General features: G+C 36.5%; 1 pseudogene across 1 annotated transcript; it reads right to left on the reverse strand.

The window, feature by feature from the left end:
* Window positions 1-745: 745 nt before the first annotated feature.
* Window positions 746-9120, reverse strand: LOC108289650 (annotated as a pseudogene). Its single transcript, XR_001819253.2, has 2 exons — window positions 9057-9120; window positions 746-1766 (listed from the first exon to the last, which is right to left on the reverse strand). The product of XR_001819253.2 is annotated as a V-type proton ATPase subunit E 1-like (transcript).
* Window positions 9121-10436: the final 1316 nt, after the last annotated feature.

Here is a 10436-nt window from a genome sequence, read left to right on the forward strand (position 1 = left end):
TAACAGTAGATTATTACACTATGGTGTATTTTCACCAAGTAAAAAAAGTTTTTATGGTTCATTGAGGATTTTCACAATCTAGAATCTAAAAACTGGATCTTCTGAGGGCATCAGAGGAAGACTGTCTTTGCCATCCACACTACAGCAAATCTTTAGGACCTTGAACTTTGGGTTCATAATCTCACAATTAAGAAGAGTCCCTACACACTCTTGTAACTGTACACCCATAGGAACCCTGAAGGTGAAACTAACCAGGGAAATTTGTCACCAGAAGAAGATAGCATCTTTGAGGCGAACAGCTTTTCCCAAGATCAGGGATCAAGATTTCTCCTATCATGAGACTATTATCTTTGAATTTTTTTTCTTGTTTATGCCTCTATGAACAATAAAAATGAAAAAGGGGCCTGTTATGTGCACTTATGGGGTACACTTTTATTTGTAAATGATTTTTTAGCCAGCCTTATACATGAATAAACTTATACCTTGATAGATTAAAAAATGAAAGTCCAATGTAGGTGAGTACTTTAATAGTACATATGTTGCCTCATAATTAGAAACAGAACATTGGTTCACTTCTCTTACCTCACATCATGGGTTAAAGAGAACATTGCCAATAAGACTTCATTCTTCTAAAAGGCATAATTTGTTAGATCCTTTCTCCATGGTTTGAAGTAAAAGAAGCAATGATTTAAAATGTGTCTCTCATGATAGGCACTATACCAGATTCTACAGGCACTATACCAGATTTTTTTTTTAATTCCACATAACTCTTTTAATAAATAAAGCACATCCATGGCTTAGATTCTGAATCACATTTACAGAAGAGGGAAAACTTCTAGACCTAAACAGGGAACAGTGAAGCAACTACGAGGAAGTAGTGTGCCATATGCACCTTAAGCTTCAAGAGTGGGGAATGCAGGGCCGAGAACGCCAGACATGTCACCTCTACGCCAGACGTAGAACGGAGACCCAGGAAGCCTATGCAACCACCACCTGCCCCTCCCCTAGTGTGCTGAACTGACCAGACACTGTGTTACTTTCAGATGAACTGAAGGTGGGTCTTGAGCATATTACATGAAGCTTTCCGCCATTGTGAACAATTAGGCAAGGCGTTAGTGACAGACAGAGGGGCATCACTGATAAATACAGAGCAACAGCGGGGCAGTAAAGAGGAAGCTACAGAGACATCGTGTTTCTTCAAATATCAGAAGCTTCCATGTCACAGCAGGAGAGCCGAGGATGAGCTCCACCTCTCGGAGGCTTAGTCCAAAAACTTCCTGTTAGCATTCGCACCAAACAAGGCTCCTCGGACTTCTGGCATCACCTGCTGGTCTATGAGGTTCAGCCGGCTTTCCAGGGTGTTGGAAACCTTTATTTTACAATCCCCATTATAGATCTCAACTCCACCAGCTAAGTCCTCAGGCAGGTAGGACTCCTGGTCAATTTGGACGTCAACATTGTTTTTGTTGGCAATATTGTGTATTGGGATTGCCTTTTGCACTGCAGTCTTTACCAGAGGGAAATCTTGTTTCCTGCATCAAACAATCATTCAGGGCTCCAGCAACTAGTACAAACCGTGGAGAACCAGTCCATCCAGCAGCGCTTGGTACCTGGTTGTATCTTTTACCACCTTGCTGATCCTCTGTTTTGCTTCATTTAGTAGGTCTGTGATAAGGTCATCTCTTGCTCTGAGGACTTTGAGCCTTGCTTGATTCATCAATTGGACATCTGACATTGTTTTTGCCACCTGGTCAGCACTCGACAGACTGTTCCCAGTTAAATGAAATCACAAGAAATCAGGTTTCAGAGGCCAGCCAGCTGAGGGTGACAGTGCATCTGAGGAAAAAAGTGGGTCAGCTGAGCCATTTTTATCACCAGCCTCTTCTGTGGAAAGTACATTACCAGTGCTTGAGGCATCCAGTAAGATGCAGGTGTCTCATGACTTCCTGGAGACCAGGTTTAAAATCCAGCAGCTTTTGAAGCCTCAGCAGTACATGGCTTTTCTGCCCCACCACATTATGGTAAAAATCTTCAGGTTACTTCCCACCAAGAGTTTAGTGGCCCTTAAATGTACCTGCTGCTGTTTCAAGTTTATCATTGAGTACTACAATATCAGGCCAGCAGATTCTCGCTGGGTTCGAGATCCACGCTATAGAGAGGATCCTTGCAAGCAATGCAAGAAAAAGTATGTGAAAGTGGATGTGTCCCTGTGCCGATGGCATATCAAGCCCTATTGCCAGGCATTGCCCTATGGGCCAGGGTATTGGATGTGCTGCCACCGGTCTCAGAAAGCATTTCCTGGCTGTAAGCTGGGGCTTCATGACAATCACTGGGTTCCTGCCTGCCACAGCTTTAATTGGGCAATCCATAAGAAAGCAAAAGGGACTGAAGCTGAAGAGGAATACTAAAGTCCATGTGAGAGGCAACAAAAGGACCAATTTGTAAAACTGCAAAACACCTAGATAAACCGTTCAAATGAGCGTTGCCCCTGAGTCATCACTCTAGAAGAATCTGTACTTCATCAGGACCGCCATTGCTCAGGCATTTTTTAAACTCTAAATTTACAAGCCATACAAGAAAACTGGTCTCGTTGTTCATAGTGGCATCTCACATTTCAACCTGGGTTATATCCCGCAGTTTGATTCAGTTGGCTGTGAATAACTCTGCATGTTTTCCTAAATCAAACCCATCCTCAAAGGATGAAGACTTGACACCATCCAGGACATTCAGAAGAGTTCACTGCAGACACTGCAGGTAGTCCTCAAAAAAGGGATTCCAGAAACGTTTTGAGCACTTGCACCATATTTGAAATAAGTGAATAGTGTCCTATGAAAAGAACAGTAGGACTCTTGGATGAAAAGGATTCTTAAAAAGGAAAAGTCAGGCACCTTACCTTAGACCTTGTATGCTTGATCCTGTGAGACTGATGTTTGTGGCTGCAGATGGATTTCATGCCCTGTGGTGTTTACAGTGTATATAATGGTTGTGTTTTCGTAGGGCTGTGAAAGTGCACATTAAACCTGAGCGCCTTTACCTTGAGATGAGTGCTTTGGCCCCTCTGTAAATAGCACAATTAAAATCCAGTTGCATATAATGGACAGCTAACTGAACAACATAATCACCACAATGCAGCTAGGATAGTGTTGCGGCTATAATTGTGTGTGTGTTTTTTTAATTGTTTAGTCTTAAATTTGTACATCCTGTATAAAATATGAATATTTCCCAAATAAACTATGAATGTTTCCTGTAAAAAAAAAAAGGCCATGGTTACACAACAAACTGTAAATATACCAGAAACAAACTGCGCTATACCAGATTTTGTAATCCCAGCACTTTAGGAGGCTGAGGCAGGCAGATCACTTGAGGTCAGGTGTTCAAGATGAGCCTGGCCAATATGGCAAAACCCTGTCTCTACTAAAGATACAAAAAATTAGCCAGGCGTGGTAGTTCATGCTTGTGATCCCAGCTATTTGGGAGGCTGAGGCAGGAAAATCGCTTGAACCTAGGAGGCAGAGGTTGCAGTGAGCCAAAATTGCAACATTGCACTCCAGCCTGGGCAACAAGGGCAAACTCTCTGAAAACACAGGCTCGCACAAACACACAACCCAAATGAAGCTTTTATTAAATTGCGTGTCTGTACATACACAGGTAGGTACAGTTAAAAGAGGGAGAAAATGGGTGGAAGCATAATGTTTAGGAGATAGAATTATTGATTTGGGACTTCTGCAGTCAAAGGGCTCCACTGACCAAATAATGCATGATAAGGAGGCACTATATCCGATTAAACTGTTCCCTCTGACCAAGTGAATTTGTATAAATCTCTTTTACATATTTCCTTTGTTTCTGTTTTGTAAGATTTATTGAAATTTATCTTTGCAATGTTTGTGTTAGGCCATGTTCTTGGCAGAGCTGTAGCTCCTTCCTGTGTACACTCATTTACTCTCAATGTGCTGAACCTCTGAGAAGTTTTCTATCAAAAAGCAACACATACACACACACACACACACACACACACACACACACACAAAGGAATCTACCAATTCCCTATCTTGTGAAGATGAACTAAAGCTTTGGAGACATTTGTTAGAAATTAAATACTGCAAAGCTGGAGTAACAGCCAAAAATTCCTAAAAGTCAGACTTTAATAGATGGATGTTGAGGACTGCAACCATCCCATGGGAACTTTTTCAATGATCACCTGTAGGTTTCCGTATTAAGTTCTTTCAAAGTAACTGCTTATTATGCCACAATGGAAGATACAGAATATCAATGACAGCCATAAGTAGGTAAAGTGTAAAAAAAAAATAAAGGCTATGGTTACACAACAAACTGTGAATCCTCTTGTGAAAGTTATCCTAAATAGTAGAATTGGCTAAACGGAGAAGTATCTATGCAGCTGCTGGCATGTCTGGCCTATGGAGAAATACATCAGATATTATAGAGATTCGGTTGTCATTGATTAACAAAAAGACCACTTAGTTAAGTGAGTAAACTCTCAATCTAGCTCATTCTTTGATCTATTTGATTTTAGGTGGTTTGGTTAATGGAGATCCTCCATAAGGAGCACTCCAAACTCTTGGTATCATCGTCCTGTTAGTCATAATAGTAGTCTCCCTGGTGTGCTATATTCTCTCTAAGTGTACACATGCAGCCATCTCTAGAATGTCAAATGGTCTCTATTCAACTGGAATCACAAAAGCTGAAAAAAATGTGTGACCATGAGGGCACAGTAACCTATGAATGATATGCTGAGACCAGAAACCCTAAATGATGGAAACAGTATAACCTACTGTTCTACTGTTTAATAGTGGGTTTCAAGACCAAATGAGTATATTTATGATGGTGATAGTGACATCAGTGACTGCATTTTTAGTCAATCTCTCAAAATTGAGAGAGTAACTGAAAGCGGAGAATCGTCAAAGCAACTTAAATATGGCCTGAGCAGGACTCCACACTACCATAGTTTAGTCCTTGTATATGAACTGTAACCTAGCTTAATAGGTAGACAAGATTGAAAACCTAATTTAGGAGTATTAATCTTTAAAAATAGCTGTCTTGGCCAATCCCAGTGGCAATATTTCAACCACTAATAGACTGCTAACTGTTCAAACTGTGTTCAAATAAGGTGAATAACCAATCCAGTTGCTTCTGTACCTCATTTCCAATTTCTGTACATCATTTGCTTATTTATTTATTTATTTATTTATTTATTTTTTGTCTATAAATTTATTCTCACCACAAGGCATCCCCAGAGTATCTCTGAATCTGCTGTGATTCTGGGGACTGCCAAATTTGCAAATCGTTCATTTATTTTCCCTTTTGGAAATGGTCTTTCTAACTTGTGTTAGGTAATATCTCACTGTGGTTTTGATATGCATTTCCATGATAATTAGTGATACTGAGCATTTTTTTTCATATATTTGTTTGTCATTTGAATGCTTTCTTTTGAGAAATGTCTATTCAGGAAAGCGGAGGTTGGGAAGTTTATTGGTAGCAAATGTCCTAAAGGGATATTCTGGGATCATGAAAGTGTTCTCTACCTTGACCATGGTGGTGTTTACATGGCTTTATATATTTGTCAAAGTAATTAAATTGAAAACATAATTTAAATAAATTATACCTAAATTAAGTAGATTTTTTAAAAAAAACATGCCATTCTTTAATAAGTAACTAAATAGAGGACTGAAGGGGAAGACATCTCTGAGAATACAATATTTAAACTAACTATATACTAAAATGTTTGTACCTAAATCCAGCAAAATAGTGCAAACGCTAAACCTATTGTTATCTCCACATCAAGAATAATAGTAGTTTTTCTCCAGCCTTATTTAAATTGTTTAGAAAGAATGCATACAGCAAGGATCAGGAGAAAGCAAATCCCCAGAGAAAAGAATAAAAAGTCGAAATGACTGAGTCACCTTGCATGAAGAAAGGGAAGGCCAGCATCTCTGGTGTGAGTCAAGGGTGAAGATAATTCAGATGAAATCAGGAGAACAGATACAGTCCAGGTCACCTAGATCTTCATAATTCAGAACAAAATCTTTAATTTTTATTTTAATTGTGAAGATGGAGAGAGGCATTATAAAGTGGACTGAAATGTATAATTTTGTTTCAAAAAATCATTGCATTATAGACAGCAGATTGTGTGAAAGCAATGGTTTGAACATGGAGAATCATTGGTAGCTAATCGTAGTTGACAAAGAAAGATGTGATAAAAGTGTTGGATCAAAGTAGCAGCAATGGTTGTTTAGGAGGTAAACTAATACGACTCATGATGGACTGAATGTGTAGAGCAAAATAAATTAAAGATGCTGCCAAACATTTTTTCCTGAGTGATTGGGTAGGTATAGTTGCTAATTGTTGAGCTGAGAACACTACGAGTGGGGAAGAACTTTAAAAGGAAGGTGGTACAACAGTTAAGACCTTAGACCTGAGCACTTATCCTCTTACGAAGGAAATCATACTACTCTATGTCAGAAGAAAGGCCTCTTTTTTGATAGCATTCTGTAACTTAGATATATCCTTGCTCACATTTATATTGTCTATTTCTCTTTCCTCCTATTTGTTTCCACTTAAATAGAGAAATAACTAGTAAAAGAAATCATTCAAAATAAATAATTTATTTTATAATTTATCACTTTTATCTCATTAAAAGGAAGGCAAAATAAATTAAAAGAAAAAGAACAAAAAATATCTGAAAATCCCCACAGGATAAACCTGAATGCCTATTTTAAATATTAACTTAACATGAAAATATCTAAAAAATATTTTAAAAATATATGGTAAAACTAAAGAGAAGGAAAGAATTAATTCACCTCCTCATTGATAAACCTTTGTCAATACTATACATTTAACTAATATATATTACAGTGTAATATATACATTGTATATATATAACTACTACATATTACAGTGTGTGCCCTTAAATTCAACAACATAATACAAATCCTAAAGAAAAGAGAAAAAATTGTATTGCCACCCGCAGAGAAAGAATCATGTCCTTCCTCCTATACATACTTAGTGCATAATAGGTATTCAATTTGTGTTGCTCTTAACTATATCCTTTATTAACATCATTACTGTCATTATCAGCATCATCAAAACAGGTATTTACTGAGTACCTAAAGATTTAAGTCACTGATTTTAAACACTATAAAACTTACATTAGATTCTGCAGATAGAATTGGAGACATTTCAAGGAAAGAAGGGACAATTCTAGCTTCAAACCTATTGCTTCAGCCTCCCTGTGGCCACAAGGACTCACTTTAGTGTTTACAAAACATTGGTCTACAACAGGGATTGACGTTGTTTTTTTCTGGAAAAGGCCAGAGGTAAGGTTTTACACTTTGTAGACTACATAGTTTCTGCTGCAACTACTCAAATCCATTGTAGCTCAAAAGCAGTCAAGGGAAAAAATAGAACTTGGCTGTTTTACAAACTATTTACAAACCACCAATCTACCTTTATCTTTATAAGATATATTTTTAAGCTCCCTCATATGAATGAAAACATGCAATATCTGTCTTTCTATGCTTGACTTATTTCATCTGGCATAATAACCTCCAGTTGTACACGTGTTGCTGCAAATGATAGGATTTTATTCTTTTTTAAGGTTGAATAGTATTTCACTGCATATATATACCAATTTACTTCATTCATGCATTGATAAGCACTGAGGTTGATTCCATATTCTGGCTATGGTGAATAGTGTTTTAATAAACATGAAAATACAGATAACTTTCTGATGTATTGATTTTATACATACTAAAATCAATTTCTTTTATATATACTAAGTAACGAAGTTGATGGATAATATGGTAGTTCTACTTTTATCCTTTTGAGGAACCACCTTACTGTTTTCCATAGTGGCCGTGCTAATGGACATATCCATCTACAGTTTTCAAGGGTTTTCTTTTCTCCACATTCTCACCAGCACTCATTATTCCTTTTTATTTTTTTATTATGACCATTTAAACTAGAGTGAGGTGCTATCTCCTTGTAGTTTTGGTTTTCATTTATCTGATGATACTGATTTTGAGCATTTCTTCATATAACTGTTAGCCATTTTTATATCTTCTTTGGTGAATGTCTATTCAGATCTTTGGCCCATTTTTTAATTAAATTTTTTGCTTGTTTTTCACTACTGACTGTCTTAGCTTCTTATATATTATGGTTATTAATCCCTTATCAGGCAGATAGTTTGAAAAAAGTTCTGCCGATCTGCATGTTAGGTCTTCTTTTATTCTTTTAGCATAATGATTCTAAAAGAATACAATCATTTTATTCTTCATTTGCTGTGCAGTTTTTCAGCTTGATATGATCCCATGTGCCTATTTTTGCTTTTATGGCCTGAGCTTTTGAGGTCTACACAAAAACTATTTGCCAAGACAAATATTCTAAAACATTGTAGTATTTTCATAGTTTCAGGACTTAGATTTAAGTCCAATACGACATCATATTGGCTGGCTGAATTTGGTCTGTAGGTTGTAGTCTGCCAACTCCTGCTCTGAGACAAAAATTTTATTTTTATCTAAATCTTGCTTCTCTAGGCTTGCTGCCTCAGTCTTGAAGCTGATGTAATGTAGTGTTGACTAGAAAATTGCATGAAAATATTGGTCTTTCAGTAACACTCATTAATCTTGTAGATTTGCACTCTCATTTAATATAGCAAGAGCAATAAAGAATACTCCACAATAAAATGACCGTATAATTAAATTAAAATGTTTTAATAGTCCTTCATATGTGATCAGTTTATCTGATTCTTAAAAATTAAAATTAAAAACCCACCTTGGAAAACAAAACAAAAACAATAAAATGAGTATGGGTGTATGAATATATGAGAGATAGATAAGCAGGTGGGAAATTGCTTAAGATTACTTTTTTTTTAACATTTATGACTGCAGCTTGAGTACCTATAGAACTGTATATATAAAAATATATATTTCTTAGATATTTATATATGTTAAAATAAATATTTTAACATATATTATATATAATATTATATAAATGTATGTCACAGCTCATTGTGTGTAATACAAATGTTTTTTGTTTCTTACCACAAGGACTGAGGACTAAAGCTTGCTTATAATATGGAACAGAGAAATCCACAGAAGGAGGCATAGGGCTGATAGACATTAAACTAGTGTTTCTCAGCCTTGGCACTATTGACATTTTGGGCCAGATAATTTTTGCTGTGCATGTTTATCTGGTACATGATAGAATATCTGGCAGCATTTCTCACATCTTCTCATTAAATGCCAGTAGCACCATCCACTTGTGACAACGAATTATGTCCACAGATATTGCCAGTTCTTACCTAGGGCACTGCTGCTGGTAGAGAATCACTGGCCTAAAGAATAAAAGAAGACCTACCTCTTGACACTTTTCCTCCACCTCAAGCAGAAATTACACTTATACTTTCTTGTTCTTTGCAATCGTGATATATTCTCCCTTTGCATAAAAGATAAACCAAAATGTATAACAGAACGTACATTTGGTTTTGTTTGTTCGTGTTTTAGAGATGTGGTCTCACTATGTTGCCCAGGCTGCCCTTAAACTCTAGGGCTTATGTAAGCCTCCCCCCTCAGCCTTACAAGTAGCTACAACTACAGGCAGGCACAGTAAGGTCTAATTCTATGTAATCTTGAGTAAAGTATCATGTAAAACCTTTGTTGCAAACAACACTAACATTACTATAGATTTTCAAAGTTCTGAAAATTTTAATGAATTTTGAACTGTTAAATTCCTCATATATCTCCATAAAAATTATATGCAATTACTTATATTTATGGAGCATTTAAAATGTATTAGGATTAAGGATAAATGAAAGAGTAAGAAGTAAATGTTGATAATTAAAGATCACACTAATTTAAATATTGGCCCAAAACTCAATTAAAACGTTGCTCAGAACTCAATAGTGAGTCAGATTTTCCAGGAAATGTTTGAGCAATAGTCAGCTCTCTAATGCATGGTTGCACATGGCCATCATCCATGCCAGAAAGATTTAATATTCTCATTTTGTTTTTCATTATCAGAATCCATCTGTACTGTAGAAGTTTAAAACTCTTTATGATATAATACTTAGCATATAACACAAACATCTAAACTGTGCTCAGCAAGGTAGAAGCTGCACTTATTATATAAGACATTCAATATGATACAAATCATATATTCTTGTTCTTTTGAGCAAGGCATTTTAGTATATACAAACATAACTGAAATATACTCTACCTTAAGCTGCATAACTGAAATACACCCTACTCTAAACCACTTGCTAGGCATAATGGTCAAAATCAAGATACATTCACACATATTTTTATTACATGGAGGTTCATCCATAGTATGTATTAGAGACACATAATGCCATCAAATGCCCAAGGGGGGAGAAAAAATGTTATCCAAGGAGACACTGATGTTTCACACTACAGGTGGCTTTC

This window comes from Cebus imitator, unplaced genomic scaffold (assembly GCF_001604975.1).
Source record: "Cebus imitator isolate Cc_AM_T3 unplaced genomic scaffold, Cebus_imitator-1.0 Scaffold408, whole genome shotgun sequence".
NCBI classification, from domain to species: Eukaryota; Metazoa; Chordata; class Mammalia; order Primates; family Cebidae; genus Cebus; species Cebus imitator.